This window comes from Poecile atricapillus, chromosome Z (genome assembly GCF_030490865.1).
Source record: "Poecile atricapillus isolate bPoeAtr1 chromosome Z, bPoeAtr1.hap1, whole genome shotgun sequence".
Classification (NCBI taxonomy): Eukaryota; Metazoa; Chordata; class Aves; order Passeriformes; family Paridae; genus Poecile; species Poecile atricapillus.
The window spans coordinates 6,489,878-6,507,035 of NC_081289.1; positions in this window are offsets into that span (position 1 = coordinate 6,489,878).

Below are 17,158 nucleotides of genomic sequence, written 5' to 3' on the forward strand. Positions count from 1 at the left end.
AGGTCCAAGAACAAGAATAGCAACAACATACAAGCTGATTCCAGCCCAAGTCAGGAGAGGCCAGAAGTTGCTCCACTCATAAGTCTGTTCATAAATCAGTGTAAATGTGCTGTCTGAACGTAGCTCCCAGTAGACACACATCTGCATAACACACCACTGACACAACCGGCGGTGGGAAAGACATCCAAACAGAGCATTCCCACAGCTGGGGAGAAAGGAATAAAGACACATAATTTCCCTGTCCCTGGGGTGAACCCTGGCTCAGGTAAATGCACTTTTTAAGCATCAGAGGTTTTGAAGGCAGAGGGACTGCTAGGAAACTCTAATCTGTTCACACTGATGATGTCACCCAGGGACTCCTGTGTCATGATCATTACTGAATTTAGAGGGAAGTGGAAGACACACAACTCTCACTTTAAAATCTCAGGTGGTAGAGAGAAGATACGTCATCCCTTGGTCAGTTGTCCCAGTGCTAAAATCTTATACTTTTTCTCCTTCTGGATCTCCCTGGCTTCAGATTCCATCCACAGGTTCATGCCATGCTGTTATCTGCTATGTGAAAAAAAAAACTCCTCTTATTAGAAATTCTCACCCAGTTTTGGCATTTATAATTCAATAATCAAGCCTAGCCTCCAAAGAGCCAGGGAGAGAGCAGCATCACCACATCTATTTGGTTTTCTGCTCTTTTATCCAAGAACCACATTTATTCTGCTAGCCAGCATTACACAAGTATGGAACAATTTTCATTTGTCACTCCTGAAGAAAAAATTGTATTGGCAAAGTAAAACTTGCCCTTCAATCCAAGCTTCACTTATCAAGTGAAGGCAATTCTGGCCTGGTTTTAAGCCAGGGCAATAATCCCTCCAGCACCCAGTCACTCACACTGGTTCTTTTCAGCACAAGAGAGTGATGAAGAAAGTGATGCTTACATATCTAAGTCCTAATGTAACAGTCATATTGTAATATTTTGGCTTCTTGTCCAGAAATAAAAAGATAGAGATGTGAAATGTTTTGTCTTTGCTCAAGTTTTCTGGATTTTTATCTTGTCCCTCCTATGTTTCCTGAGAGTTGAATTTTCTTCAGTTTTCAAATCACAGCTGGAGGTAACATGTTTGACACAGTCTTCTTCTAGAGTGAATTTAGTGCGCTAAGTGGTAACAGATTGCTGGAGCTGACTTCCCTCTGTGCCCCCAGCAGAAGAGAAGCAGGACACACCAGAGCTGTGGAAGGGGTTTGCTTTCAAAAGGACTAAGATGCTCCCAAACAAAGCCCACTCTGTGTTTGTGAGTGCAGAGAAGATGTGCAGGTAGATCCAGCAGAAACAGGTCATCAGAGACAAGTATCCCTGTGCAGCCTATCTTCCTTCTTTACTCAGAAACCAGCACCTGGTCTCAGAGGGTCTTGTGTAGAGCCCAAATGGAAATAAGAATCATTATCCTCATGCTATTACTGTCTGAACAGCAATGGGCATTTGTGTACAGGAGGCTGCCCAGCCCCAGCTTGGGATGATACCACACAAATGAACATTTCTTGCAGTTTGGCTGGATAGAACAAAAAGGGGAAAAGGGCATCTTAAAATGAGGGACCTTGGCACCATGGATGGTTAATGCAATTGAACTCACTCTGCTCAGTTTTCACAACTGGGTTCTTACTTTGATGAGTTAATTCCCTTTGACGTCCCTTCTGTCCCTCCCCTGCTTTCATTGAGTCTAAAATAACCCAACTGTCCATCTTGCTTATGGAATTACTGAACTTTTAAGAGAACACAAAGTGCTCTCCCACAAGGATTTGGGATTAAACCTCTCTTGTTTATGTTAAACATAACATCTTAATTCTTCCACTGCTGGAGGGCAAATGAGTCCACACAACCCCAAAGAAACCTGCTTTCAAGCCCTATAGCAAAGGTCAGTGTGATTTGTTTCTCATTACAGATGTTCTTTCCAGTAAAGTTGTCTCATGGTATATGACAGTTCTATTACAAAACACCTCTATATAATTTAAAGCATTTTTGTTTAAAATCTTTTCCATTATAAACTAACAGATGCTTAAGTTTCAGCACAATTCTCTTCTCTCAAACTGCACTAATCAATGGAGTACCTGATTATTATTCCTGGGATGGGGTGAGGAAAACAACTGTTTCCCATCCCACATCTCATTCAACACCCAAAGAGATCTGGATTTGGAGTGGGTAATCCCACAGAAACTGGCATTTCTTTGAACTGGGTCTGACTTCAATCTCCTGGCTCTGGGGCTGTGTGTGCCTTATGTACAGATGCGTATGCACATCTGGAGGGGAAGACTTGTGGCAAAGAGGGGCAAGGCAGCACAGATTACTGAGTGATGGATTACTGTAGACTGCCATAGGGTTAGAAGTGCCTCTGCACCCCAGGAAACCCCACAGATGAAGGGGTAGGAAATAATGAGGGATGAGGCAGACACAGGGATGCAGAGCCCAAGAGAAAGTTAAAGACAGTGGGGAAAAAGCAGAGGAAGTGGGAGAAAGAGACTCAGGACAGGAAGAAAAAGACAGTAAGGGAAGTAGCTTGTCAAGGAAAATTTTAAGCAAAGAAGGAACAAATGAAAGAATTAAATTAACCAATTGAACAGTATATAGTAAAACCAGAGAAATAAGGACAAGAAAGGAAGGGAAATGAGGAAAAGGGAGGAAAATGAGAACCCTAAGCCTTTTTTTTTTTTTTTTTTTAACATGGCCACCAATTGGATTTGTCCCATCAGAGAAAGATGTACATCCCCACAGGAGTTGTCAGACCCTCTGTAACACCAGCTTTCAGTCTCACACTGGCCAGTTTGCATTGCCTCTTGTCCTGCAGAAAGCTGTGCTTAGTCTGAGTGTCATGTCCTGCCTCATGCCCTCTTTCAGGTGCTTCCTGTTCTCCTGACCCTCCTGGAGCCAGGGAGCTGCTGAGCCTGCCCCATCACAACCCCACCATCACCTCCAAACCACCTTTTTTCTCATGGGCATTCCCTCACCTACTTCAATTTCTGGACCATTTTAAATGAAGTACCAAGAGGAGAGAGGTGAGTTTTCTTGTCTGGGGTGGCCTTATAAGCCGTGTCCTGACAGTGCAGGGTCATGACCTTCCCACCAACTTCCAGTAACACTCACATGAGAAGTGCCCACTCCCCACAAACCATCATTCCCCAACTGCCAGGCAGGAAGTTTCTCTCTTTAACTGCTGCTGAGAGGGCATTAAACAACCTAGAAAAGAACTCACAAAATGGGTCAAGGCCCTGCTCTATTATCATATGGGCTTTGTATTTTTCTGCCTTAAGTAGGTCTTGTTCTTCTCTGCTATGCTGTAGAATAGAGCTCTATCCACAGATCAACTGACATGAAAGCACATCCCCTCACCATTGTGCAGGGGGTTTCTTTGAATTTTAAATATTACCTTTTGCAAATGATAAAAAGGCTGCACTTAACCCGGTGAGTGAACCCAAGCACATGGCTAAGTCAATGAAATGGGCTCTGATCCAGCTCCCTCATAGAGAATCCTCCTCTCCTCATGGCAATCAGCTGGCTTGGTGCTGAGCACAACTGTCCTAAGGGGAATTTCTTTTCTCTGGAGCTGGGTCAGCAATGCCACCAATATTCATGAAGGATTCACTTGAATGCTTGTGATGAGGGCAATGCTGCTGATGGGTTCCTATTGGTAATTTAGTCCTTGTCCCAAATTCCTTGGCAATGAGAAGTTCAGAACCTGCCTCTGCTGAAACTCACCCACACAAGTGCTGATGACCCAGTGGCAGAGGCAGCTGGCTGTGCTGCTGTGCAGGGATCGTTGCATTTGCACACACACAGCAGCCAGTGCAAGGCTGGCTAATTCACATCGTATGTCAAGGCCAGGACAGCTGTCCCCTGGCCACCATTTCAGGGGCTGGGGACATATGTACAAAACAGGTGCTGTTGGAGCCAGTGAAGGATACAAGGTCCAGCAGCAGCAGCCAAAGCAAATTACTTGCTGGATTATATGGCCCATCAGCAGAGCTGCCCGGCTCCTCCTTGGATTGTTTGGGCTGAAATATCACATTTTATATGCTTATCTGGAGTGAGATTTCTGTAGAAAAGATTTCAATGGTCTCTTCACCAGGGCAGTCTAAAGAGTAATGCCTTTTTTTTTCTTGTGTAGGAGACTTCTTCCTATGAGTAAAGGCAAGACTTTCATATCTGGCTGAAACATGGGGATGGAGAAAGAGATTGACTGGAAGGATAAGATTTGGGGACAAAAATGCCAAGGTAGGTCACTTGGGTACCAGCTTCTTACTTCATAAAGGGATTGTGAATTCACATCCATTAACCTCTTTATGGCACTCAGAAAAAATGGAGGCAAGCACCACAGGAAAGTCCATATGGGTGTTAATAGTTCTGCCTCCCAAGTTCTGCCTCTCAAATTGTTACAGATTCAAGGATGGGATTTCAGGACATTTGCACACTGAGCAGTGAAGATAAAACGTAAGTGCTCACTAGGAGGGCACATTTCAAACTGTTGCTCATGGCTCAGTGCCCTGAAGAGACAGCAGGAGTTTTTGTGCTACTGAAAATTTACCATTATTCATTTGCATCTACGTGCACGTAGCACTGAGACAGAGGGAGAGACCTCCCCTGTTCATCCCATCTCCAATGCAACAGTTAGAGAAGAGCTGCTTTTTGCAGATATCCTGCTAAAAACCCTGCAGTACAGAGATTTGCTGGAGCCAGGCAAAGGCAAACCTGAGGTTCTGAAGCACTTAGAAATGGCATTCATAATGTAGACAGCCCAATGAAGTTGTCCACCTTACTTGGAGAGTCAATCGACAGCAGGAATTTCTGGGAATAAGAGCACAAAGTCATTTGCTCACAGCTTTCCCATTGCAGCCCTCTGTCCTCTCACCATGAGTTTGCTGCTAAATTCATCTCCAAGCCCTGTCTGCTACACAGGTGATAACAACCACAGGGGGAAGGGAAATATCTCTTCCACAGAGGTGCATGTTAATCTCTAGTTTGGATTAAATATATCTCAGCTGCTAGAAACAGCTGGGAAAGATTTTTTTTTCTTTGCTGTTTTTAAGTGTGATGCATTCTTCCTCTTCATCATCCCTTCATGAAGGGGGAAAGAAAAGCTTGGATAAAAGCCTTACTCCAGGGCAAGAAAAGATCCAAACTGTAGCTTTGCATAAATCTGTCACTTTGATTCCCCTGAGAACAACTACAAATGTGAAAAATGGCAGAGTAAAGCAAGTAGAGGTGTTAAGCCCTCTTTTTTTTAATTGTGAGGAGAAAAAAAGGGAGAAAACCTTTTTTTGTGGGTTGTGAGCAGCCCCCTGAGCATGGTGCCTTTCACTCAGCTTTATGCTTCATTAGCTCTTCCAGAATTATCTCTATGTCCATGAAATCTTGTTTCTAAATGAGAAAGGAAACGGGGAAATTGTCCCTCATCAGTATCTGCAAAATCCACATTAATCTTTCTTTGTTGTGTCTGCTGTTTTATTCGCTCTCTAGAACAATTTGTAGGGCTTTTCCCCCTCTCTCTCACTTTTAAACACTAGTGGATCAAGGATTTTTCTGAGTTTGGCTCATGTGTGGGAGGGCAGCTTCTGAGGACACTCAGTGATGTTTCACCCCAGGGTCAGCTTTGCATCCTGCATTAAACTTGGCTCTTTAACTTGCAACAAAGGAACATTGTTGTTACACTTTTTTCTGTCCTCAGTCCTTTCACTTCCAAACGCTTCTGCAACAAGTGGCCAGATCTTGCTCAGGCAAGTGATGGCAGCCGTGGGGACTGAATTCATCTTTGCTGGCAGTGCTCTGGTTGCACCCAGCAGGACCGACAGCACCTGGAGGCAGGGGCTGCCCCTCGGTGGCACCTGGATTTGGGGCATGCTGCAGGGCCCCTCACACCAGCAGGAACGGCACAGGCACCTCCTGCTCTGCCTGGGGCTCCTCCTGCCCCCAGCCATCCCACGAAGACCCTGTCTGGCTGCAGCCCAGCTCCACACCCCTACCTTTGTCCCTTAATCTTCCATGCTCTCATTAAGCAGGAGGTGTTTTCCTTAAGGCTCCATTGTGCAGAAGGAAATTGCTTTTGCCACTGCAGTCCCAAGGGCTGTACATTTCTCAGGCAATTAGGCCTTTATCAGGCTCAACGGTGTAGAGATAAGGATTGCTGAATATCTGTTGGCTGACACAGACTGACATAGACATATAGCTTAATTAATGTAAGTGAAATGTTTTGAAGTCCTTTTTATTCTTCTTTTGGGGCTGTTTTTGTTTGTTTGTTCGGGGTTTTTTTATGTTGTTGTTCACTTGTCTGTTTTAAGTCTTTGCCCAGTAAATTGGTAAAAGTATATTTGGAGTAAATGCAGTGAAATTATTTAGGACATTGTTGAGTACCACTAGTCACCCTGTCTAAGTCTGGCAAGCTGCTCTCTCCAGTCGCGATGGCATTGGTGACTATTTCCCTCCTGTGACAGTCTCAGGACCTGATGGGACTGGAGACCCCAGATTGCTCACCACTTTCTCACACTCAATCACAGCAGGACTCAGGGTGCTGAGCCAGGAGCCCCATCTCTTGCTCTGACATTGGAGAAAGCTGCCCACACCAGGACATCTCTAATCCTACTCAGCTATAAGCCGATCGGATGTGGAAAATGGTTTACCCACCAAGGGAGTTTTGTATTACAGTGCTGCGCTGCTTGTGCTGGAAGCCAAATTAACAGTAAGGTTTGGTCAAGTTCTGCATAGTTTGAAACCTGATTTTTGACTCAGTTTCTGTCTGACAAAGAGCACGATTTTGGCATCTCCATCAGCAGCTTTGTTTTCTGGGCTGTTACTCCCATTCCAACAAGCAAGGCACAGGTGGCCTATGCTCAGACAGGATTCCTGTGTGTCTTGTGACTTGTGTCAAGGGCATTACATGGGGATGAGTTTAAACAGATGAAAAGTGAGAATTTGTGGAATTTCAGCAACCTCTACAATTAATATGCAATGACAGAGGTAGGATGAATTCCACCATTGCAGTTTTTTCCTGGGGACATGCAGTCCAGGCTAATGCACAGCTCTGCTCCTTTTGTGGTGACTGAGAGATCACACAGAATCACACCAAGAGTTGTGCTGGATTGTGATTGGAGTTTCTCTTTTCAGTGATCGACCAACCCTCACTGAAACAAACAGGAGGCTAAACCAGACGTTTTTAATGTGACTTGGGTTGGCTGTTGAAACCCAGCATTATTTGTGATCATCTCTCTTACATCCCTCTGAGATTGAAGAAACATATTATGGACAAGTGCAATCGTATACAGATATGATGAACATATTATATGATTAATACTCCACAATTTAGATCAGAGTTCAGATCTCTCTTAAGCAAAAGATCTTTTTCTGCCCAATATCCAGAAGCTAGAAGACAGTTTCCTAAGAGGAATCCTTGGTTCTTAAGATTGCTTCCCTCTTGGTTCATCTTTCCTTAAAGGCGTTTGAGAAAGTGATGAGTTCTGCACATACTGGAAATTGCAGAATATTTTCTGAAAGAGAAATGCATTGTAAGACAGTAAAACCTAACTGGTCTAGCAGGAGCTGGAGTCAGGACACCAGAGTGTAATTCTCCTTCCTGCCTCTGTGACATTTTGGGCAAGTCACCAAAAGTCCCACTGTACCCCAGATTCTCATTTGTAACTAGGGATAACACCATTTTCTTTGATCACAACGCTGTGGTGAAGAGATCCTGGAATATGATGATACTATATAGTAATGGGGACTACATGAATAAAACTCATGTTGCAGGAAAGACTACTAGCAAAGGATTGATAGCTAGCAAATTGAGGAAAAGAAATACAGCAGTGAAATGTTAAGAGCTGCTAACTGTGTGTTTAAAGATTTGGGAAAATGCCTAGAGCTGTAAGTAGATGCCAGATAAATCAATTATTATAATAAAACTTCTGGGAAGAGGTTGAAATGCTGGAATGATCAGATCATGTGTAATTATGAACAATATTTTCTGTCCTCTTGGTAACACAGAGTTGCAAGGAATGTGTGTGTTGCCTCCAGAAATGTGAGGGGCCAGGATGTCATTCTTTCAGAAACAAAACAGACAAGAACTGAAAAGGAAAGGGAAAAAGAAAAAAAAAAAAAAAAAAAGGAAGAAAAAGAAAATAAAAGCCAAACTAAACAAATGCCTCACAGGTCAATATGCAGCAGCCAGAACTTTGAAAGGCAGCCAAGGGAAATTCCCTGCAAACCTTCCCTCTGCTCACATAGGAATTCCTTGCCCCTAATCTTTGTTTGGGATAAGCTGAATCATGCTATATGGTCTTATTTTTCTTTCCAGCTGTACACCTCCAGGCTGCACACATGCAAGTGGATCATCAGGGACAAACAAGCCTCTACTTTTCTTTTCTTTCCTATGGCCCTTGAGTTCATGGTTGGAAATTTTTGTTCAAACTAGTGGTCTCTGCTGGAGCCACCTTGGTCTCAAAGGGTGATGGGCAGCACCCACAAGACCAGAAGTGGTTGCTGCAGCTGAGAGCTATGCAATTGCTCCTTCACTGACATATTTAATGACAATATGTGCTGCTCACTGCAAAAAAATTATTCATAAAAATCCAGCCATTTATGGATGGCTGATGGCAAGTTGGCAGCACAATTACCTAAACTGTCTGTATACACAGTTCAGGTCACTGGTGACTGTTTAGGCTGTGCTGTTTCAAGATGAATTAATTGCCTCCTGGGTTTCCCCTGGCTCTGCAAGGTTTTTCTGGATTTACACATGCTGCCAACTGCTGCACAGAAAGCCAAAGGCAAAAGATAGAGCTCGGAGAGAAGATACTGATGGGTCCTATCTAGAAAAGCTTTAGTTTCATTTGCCTCTGGATATCATAATCTCTTCGTGCCACAACTCTTGTTGTGTCACAGGCCATTGAAAAGAAATAATAAAAAACCACATTGCAAGCCATACAAATAAAAGGCTTTGATCTTGTTCTGCTGTTTGGGAGAAAAGCTACAAACTCCACCCTGCTGAAATGCAGCCCTAGCTGAGCTTTTCGTAAACTCACTCCTACAGGCTTCATCCAAATAACAAACTGGGTCCCCATCTGGAGTTTGTGTCATCCTTTTAAAGGACACTTTGATACACAGCAGTAGGATTCCCCCAAGCATCAGTTCATAATGTTTTCTTGATTCTTCCCCTTTACAGAGATGACAGGCAGTTTTTGCTCCTTGCAGAAATGGCATGCAAGTGTCAATGGGATAACTTGGTGCATCACATGGCTCATCCTCAACGCCACCTAACAGCCCTGATGCAGTGAGTGTTCAGCACCACCCCAGAGTGTTGTCCTTGTGGATGCTCCCATCCCTTGCCAATATTTTAACACCTTTAATTCAGGCTGTCTGCCTCCTCACACTACTTAGGATTCAGAGCACTTTTCCTAGACACACTGCAAAAGGAACCCAGGAGATTCCCTGAAAGAAAGGAAAACTTGACATGGTATTTTTTATCTTTTGGCTCTGCAGTGATGCTATCATGCATCTCCTGGATTGCTGACACCTTGGCATTAATCCTCATTGAATTCCTTTGCCAGCTATATCCTGCTGTCTCAGATATGATTTATGTCTTTACTGATGTTCTGCCCCATTAAAACAAGACTATCCCTCAGAGAAGACCCCTCTTCTCAATATTTATGAGCAGGTTTGATCTAGAGATTCCCAAACCCAGTACTTTCAAAGAAGACATCATGTAGGCAACTTTCACCTATAAATTGCAGAAGCCACCAGGGTGGTATGACAATGTAATGTGAGATCCTACTGCTGAATGGTTTGCTGGGATTAAAAGACCATGTCCCTTAAGCACTGTGTAATTTCACTAGGAGTGTTTGGAGTTTATTGCAGTCTTTTCCAGAAATGGCAGCATTTCAGTGAGAGGGTGTTGTGGAGCATCACATTCTAGTGGGGTTCTCACCCTGAATTGTGAGAGTATCCAAATGCCCTTCAGAAACATTTCCAGTAGTGTGCTTTTTTCCATTTTTCTTTTTTTCCACTCCCCAAGTTAAAAGCTCAGACTCTTTTATTCTTTGTGTACTTTATACGATCAGCTCTCAATAAGTACATGATTTATGCTTTAGGATGAAACCTGGAAATAGCACTCAGACCCCTGGAGAGTTCATGCCTACAAACTAAAGATGCTTTCAAACCATTCTGCCTGATTGCATCCCGATACAGAATGATTCAAGAGAGCAAGCCTTATTCACTTCTACCACTCCTTTGGAGAGAATCACAACAGCACAGCACAGGGGGGAGCCAGCTGTTTGGCTTTTTTATTTTATTTTGGTGGTTTTATCCCATTTTCTTCCTCAGCCTGTACCTAATTCTCAGATACATTAGCTCAAGCCAGGAGTAACTGCTCTGATTTCAAGTGAGATGGGGTTTACTCAGCTGGCTGCCTACTTTGCTCAATTATTAATGTCGGAACACTATTGATTTTGCCTCCTTGAGCTTAGTGGCGAACAAGTGCTGAAAAATGAAAGTGGCAAGCACAGGAACAAGGAGAAAACAGCACATTTTTCCAACACAGTTCAGTCATCTGAAATCCGAGTGGTCCTTGAAATATATTAATCTTTTCCTTAGAAAATAATTTCCTTAGAAATTATTTTTTCTCTCTCAAATTCCCCTAGTTACATTCACTCAACATTATTCTTTTTTCCCAGGTTCAAGGATGAGATGTTTCTGGGGTAATGGTTTGGGCAAATGATACTTCTATGGGAGCTGGCTGTAATCTAGGAAGCTCTTTGAGATTTCGTATGTAGAGATATCACACTGAAGAGTTTACAAAGGAAAAAAAAAAAGTAATATATTAACCCAGCTCTCACTCTCAGACACAATCTTCCCCTGCTCAATCCCAAAATGCACTTTACTGGTTACAGTCTCAGGCAGCCCAAAATCTTAGATGGCCCTTTGCTTGCAAAGACTAAAGAAGAGAAAATGCCTCTTAAGAAGTTTACCTTCCTGAGCTCCCCTGCCCCAGCACTAAGTGCACAAATCCTATACAAAAATCCTCCAGGACCCTAAAGCGCCTTCCCATATTTTCTCTCTACTCTGGAACACACTATTGGTGCCAAAACTCACTATGTCCAGCTGTGATTCAGCAGCACCTGTGTTCAGCTCAGACTTGGCCTCAAGGAGCAACTACTGGGGCTTTTAAAGCGATTTGTATTAAATCCCCACCCAGAGCACAGCCTATAAAAAAAGGGGATGGTTTCAAAGGGAAAGTTATCAGGCCAAGAAAAAAAACTTGCAGAAATCAGAACAGGTTGTGTATAGATCTATAGGCTTTTTACTACAGGATCAGGGGGAGCTCAGACCCTACAGTGATACACTACAGAAAAACTGAAAGTAGAAACAATCTCTTAAATGGAAATCTTGTTGGGAATAGTGGCAATGATATCTGATATTAGTGATGTTTGACATTGGGCTTGATTTAGATTTTGTCACAGGTCCTTTTCCTGAAGAATGATAGGCTAAACCAAAGCAATGGGACCTGGACAGGAACTCTGTCACTTGAACCCTACTCTGACATTGCAAGGCTAATAAATGCATAAGGAAAAAATAATGTAATAGTCTAACTAATAATATCTTCATAGTATCCTAACCCTTCAGTGAGAGAAACTGCCTAAAAATTTTTAAATTTACTTCCCCTTTCATTGTCTCTTGAATAAATTAATAGACAGAAGTTGTGATGTAATTTAAGCACTAGACTGACTTTTCTTTCTCTTCAGCACAGAGTTGAGGCCATGTACCCTTTCTCCTTTGTACCCTCTAACCTAATGGCCAACCAAAAAAATCAGGTAGCTGGGGGAAAACAGAGAAATAAGAAGAGGTGGCTGCAAGTGAGACAGAAAACACGATACCAAGAGGGTGCTTGGGCACAGGCTCCCAAGGGAAGTGGTCACAACACCAAGCCTATCTGAGTTCAAGAAGTGCTTGGACAACACTCAGACACATGGTGGGATTCTTGGGCTTGTCCTGCGTGGGGCCAGGAGCTGGACTTGATGGTCCCTGTGGGCACCTTCCAACTTAGGATATTCTATGATTCTATGATAGGAATTACTGCAAAGAAACTGCCTGGGTTCCTGTCTGGGCCTGCATCATGTCCTGTTCACTTTGAGGGAGCTGAGGAAATAGAAGTAACCACAAGTGTTTACCTCCTGTACACTACATTATCCAATAATCTACCCAAATAAAACAATATCCCTTTACATAAGATAGCAAAGAAACAAGTGAAAATGAGAGGAAAAATAAAATACATATACAGCAAGCAGCAGTTTTGAGGCTACAACCTATGTGTTAATAAGATATTTTAATAGGCTGTTTCCCTGTCCTCACAGAACTCAGCATGTCTAGAAACATATTTTTTATAGCTGGCTTTCTATGACACCAGCTTGTTCCCATCTCTGTAACTAGCTTATTGCAGTTATGATATTAATTGCTCAAATTGTAAACCTGATTATAAGGTCTGCTCCCTCATCTGCTTTATTCCTTGGCTGGATGTCACTTTAGGGAGCAGCAGGGATTTAGAGTGGTGTCTGTCTGTGGCATCCATCCCCTCCCCGACTTGCCATTAAGGCTGCCTGTTTCAGGAAGCACAGTCTGCCTCCAGTGGAGAAGCTGGTTACAGAGCCTCCAGCCATCAACCCCACCCGGGTCTGCTCCTGGCTGGGGAGAGAAGATCAAAGTTGCAGAGGGAGGCAGAAAGGCTGGCAGGAGGGATAAAATGCCTCTGTCTCGTGCTGTTGAATCCCACAGACCTCATGGGTCACACCTGTGAGACACTGACGTGCCCAGAGGTCCATGTTCTTCAAACAGCCACTGGGTCTGACAGTTGTAGTACTGCCTAGAGCATCCAAAGGCCAAAGATAGACAATATGTTAAGTAGGAGACGTCCAAGAGAGATCACTTGCCACTGGGAACACCCACAGGCTACCCCTTGAGAAATCCACTATGAGTCACCCCCAGCAGATCTGACAGGCAGCAACATGGATTCAACCATTTGACATCTGGGTATCAGTCTGAATCTCATCAGGCAGCTGGACTTGATTTCTGGATATCTCTCCCTTTAATACCTAGGTACTTCCTCATGTGGAGAAAATAGATAGTCCCTGTGCTGCCTGGCTCTACCATGAGGAATTTGCATGTTGCCAAAGGCATTTCTTATATTATTGGAAATGCTTAGATGGGTTGGGAATCCCACATTATGAGTTCTGAGACATTATGTTTTCTCAGTGAAGAGTGTAATGGGACAAGGGAAACATGCTCTACCATTTCTCTTCAGAATCATTTCTCTGTGCTTCATCCCTCAGCAGGGAAACCGAGGCACTCAGTAGCTCAAGAGCCAAGTCCTGTGCTCAGGGATGAACAGAAGATCCCTCCCAAAGGTCTCTCATGCCAGCTGCAGCCTGGCTGTGTGGTCACAGAAGACAAAGAGGAAGACATTTGTTCCATGACACAATGTAGAGCCTTGGGTGCCAGGGCACCTGAACAAAAAATGGTGGCCCCTGCCATGCCTTGAGGCTCTGCACAGCTCAAGTTAGGAGACACCATCATAGCCACATTGTCACACACAAACCCTAAATTAAGACATTTATCACCATGTGGGAATTCACCATGCACACGTGTACCCAAGAGAGATTAGTTACATGCCCAATGTCAAATAGCCTTGCAAGTCACAGGTCCTTTAATTTAATTACCAGTACTTGAAAATGCAGATCAAAGTTTCTGTGGATGAAAACAAGGCTGACTCAAAAATCCTTAACTTTCTAAGCCAAGATGTCCCTTTACAGCTGAAAAAATTACAGAAATGACTGCCACAATAAGTAGATTAACCTCTCTTCTAAAGACATGAAGTATCCAACTAAGAAATACTTTAGTTGCAGTAATTATTTGACTTTAATAAAGTAAGTGCATGTATTAAGTGTATTTCGTCAAAGTAAACTAATTTTTATTCATACCACTAGAGGTAATAATAAGAGTTAACAAATCAGACACATTGTTTTGTGTCCTAAGAAGCTTTAGAAGCACTAAGGAATTAAGGATTTGCTAATAAAAAGTGGTGAACAAACAAAAACCACTGAACAATTTTAAGAAGCTTGAATAAGCTAGAGAAATCAATGCAAGATAAATGAGAATCTAGAGAAATCTGATTTATATTAAAAATCCCTAAAAAGAATCATGCATCATAGTCTGGGTGGAACAAAATTACTGTGTCTTTTTCCCATACCTGAACAGACGCCCCAAAATGCAGATTCCACCACAGGAAAGGACATTTCTTGGGACATTTGGGACAGCTATAGGGGGTGGTTCTGGCAAAGGTGTGTCATGCAAAGAAGCATATCTGTGATAATGATAAAACCAGGATGAGAGAAAACTGACAGAAGATAACCAGAATCACAAATACACAGGTATATGAGCCTAACATTTTTCTCTGGTTCTATTTCTATGGTGCTACTTGAAATTGCAATAAATAAACAAAACCCTGCTGCTTCAGAAGGGGAAATCAGTGATCAGAGTTCTTTCAAGGTGCCATTAAAATCAAGGCAATAAATTTATGCTTGTACTGAAGCACATAAGCAGTTATTTAACCAGCTCTGGGTTCGTCATTTTTCAGCTATTGGTTATGCTGGACCCTGAGCCCCATCCCAGGCATTGCTCACCAGCAGTGCTATGTGTGGTTAGAGCATTTTAGTGCTGTAACTTTAAAGCCCAAACCTGCAGAATGCAAACCTCACTTCAGAAGTGCTTAGCGCCCTCAGCTGCCTGAAAAGCACTTTGTTTTCTCACAAAATTTCAGTCTGAGTTTACTGCCTCAAATAGCCTCAGAAAAATTCTCCTTCTCTACCTTTTCTTGCAAACCAAATTATTCCCAGTATCCACTGGTCTCCCAGTGCCATGGGCAGGAACACCTTCCACTAGATCAGGCTTCTCAAAGCCCCATCCAACCCGGCCTTGAATACTTCCAGAAATTGAGCATCCATCCATAGCTTTTCTGGTCGACTTGGGCCCATTTTCATCACCCTCCTTGCAAAAATACTCTTATGTACATTCTAAACCTACCCTCTTTCATTTTAAAACTGTTTTCCTTTATCTTGTTGCTACTAGTCCTGTTAAAAAGTCTCTCTCCATCGTTATTACAAGCCCCCTTTCAGTATTGAAATGCTTCAATAAGGTCTCCCAGAGCCTTTTCCTCTCCAAGCTGAACAACTCCAACTCTTTTAGCCTGTCTTCACAGGAGAGGTGCTTCAGCCCTTTGTTAATTGTCATGGTCTTCCTCTGGACCTGTTCCAACAGGCCCAAAGGCTATTTCTCCCCAGCCTTCTACCTTAACCATGTGAGCATGTTTTGAGTCAGCACAAGTGAAATTCTTTTAGGTAAAAACTGATCCAGGTTAAAAACCTCTGGCCTGATCCACTCTGATCTGGTTGTCTGTATGTCTCCACCTGCACTTCTTTCAATGGCAGTGTTGTCTCAAAGAGGCTTAAACACCATACAAACTGCAATCAAAGCCTCCTTGCAGCAGTTATATTCATTCCCAGGTATGCTGGGGTATTCCTACAGTCATCACAGAGACAAGCCAAGGCTGCAACATGAGAATATCTCTTAAATTATCAGGGGAATACTGCAATTTATGACATGTGCTTGCAAACTTCATTTCCACCCAGCAGAAACCACAGTATCTCAAGAGCAAGATGAGGATATGGTCCCATGGAGAACTGTTGAAAGTTCATGGCTTGTAGACCTGGAAGACGCTCTAGAAAAAAAATCCAGTTAGGTCCTATCAAGACTGTGATCTGGCGTGTCTTATTGGGAAACACTATACTGTAACAACGTCCATAAAATTCTGGAATTTTCCTTTTAGTGGTTTGTCTTTGCTGCATCCCATCAAAAATACCAGTGCAGCTCAGTTCACTGGGATAGCACTATTTCCCTCCTCCAGATTGTGTAAAAGAGAAAGAGTGACGAGTGCAATTACACAACCCACTAGAATGACATTTTCCACATTTAGCAGGAAAGCAGCTTGTGGAGTCGAAGAGCTCTTCAACCAAAAATCCTAGCAAGACATTTGAGGTAAAGAGAAAAGAAGGGGCATGTATGACTGAAAACATTAGACAGATATTTTAAAAAAGGATTTAAGTGGTAAAATTGAGGAAGAACTCATTTTCTTCCAGGCTATAGTTGAGAGATATGTTTTTTTAAAATAATGTTTTAAAAATAATGTAATGCTTTTTTTACATTTAAAACAACGTTACACCTAAATATTTTTCTTTTGACCATCTCTTTGCAGCCAGGAAGCAATGCATTCTTTATGTCATAATGTATGATGGGAGCCTGGCTCATCCCTCCCCATGGCCCACTTGGTGGTATGGAGCTGTTCTCTTCTAATGACAAACACCAATGCATTACAGGATAAAGGAAACATTCTTATCTGTGAGAGATCTTTGCCACAGTACTTTCTGAAGAGAGGCTTCCTCAAGTCCATTCATGTTAAATTTCCTATTGAAGATTTATACAAACATTAAGAAGTCACTTCTTGCAAGGGGAGCCTGCTGTGTTGGACAGTCCACTGTGTGTGATTCTTCCTCTACAAGTTGCACTGTCATTCCTCCTTGGCTGTCCAAGACTTCTCCATCTGACCTGGAATCCTCACATTACATTCCCTTCTTCCATGGCTCTCCAATTCCTTCTCAGTTAAACCCTAAAATAGTCCCACTTTTACTTTTGATCATCCTGAGGCAAAAGTAAACCTCCCTCCCCCACCTCTGAGCCCTGGGTCGTGTTTGCTCATTGATCTGCCTGTGTTTTCCTGGCATGGCTGTACTTGGCAGCACTGCCACATTACAAGGGCTTCAGACATTTTTTCAGTCCACTGTCTTCTTGGTGCAAATTTCACACTCAGAAAGAGTAAAAGAAAAGGGCAAAGATGCCTGTATTTTTAAACTCTGGTATTCTGGAGCTCCTGACCTGTTCAACTGATGATGATCTGGAAAGAGAATTGCTGCCATCTATTGGAAAGAGAAAAGGATGGTAGTCAGTTTGGTCTTTAGCTTTTCTGCACATTTATCCATCTTATTTTTGGCATGGCAGCTGTTAAATGAAATGTACTGCATCCTGAGTTGACACCAG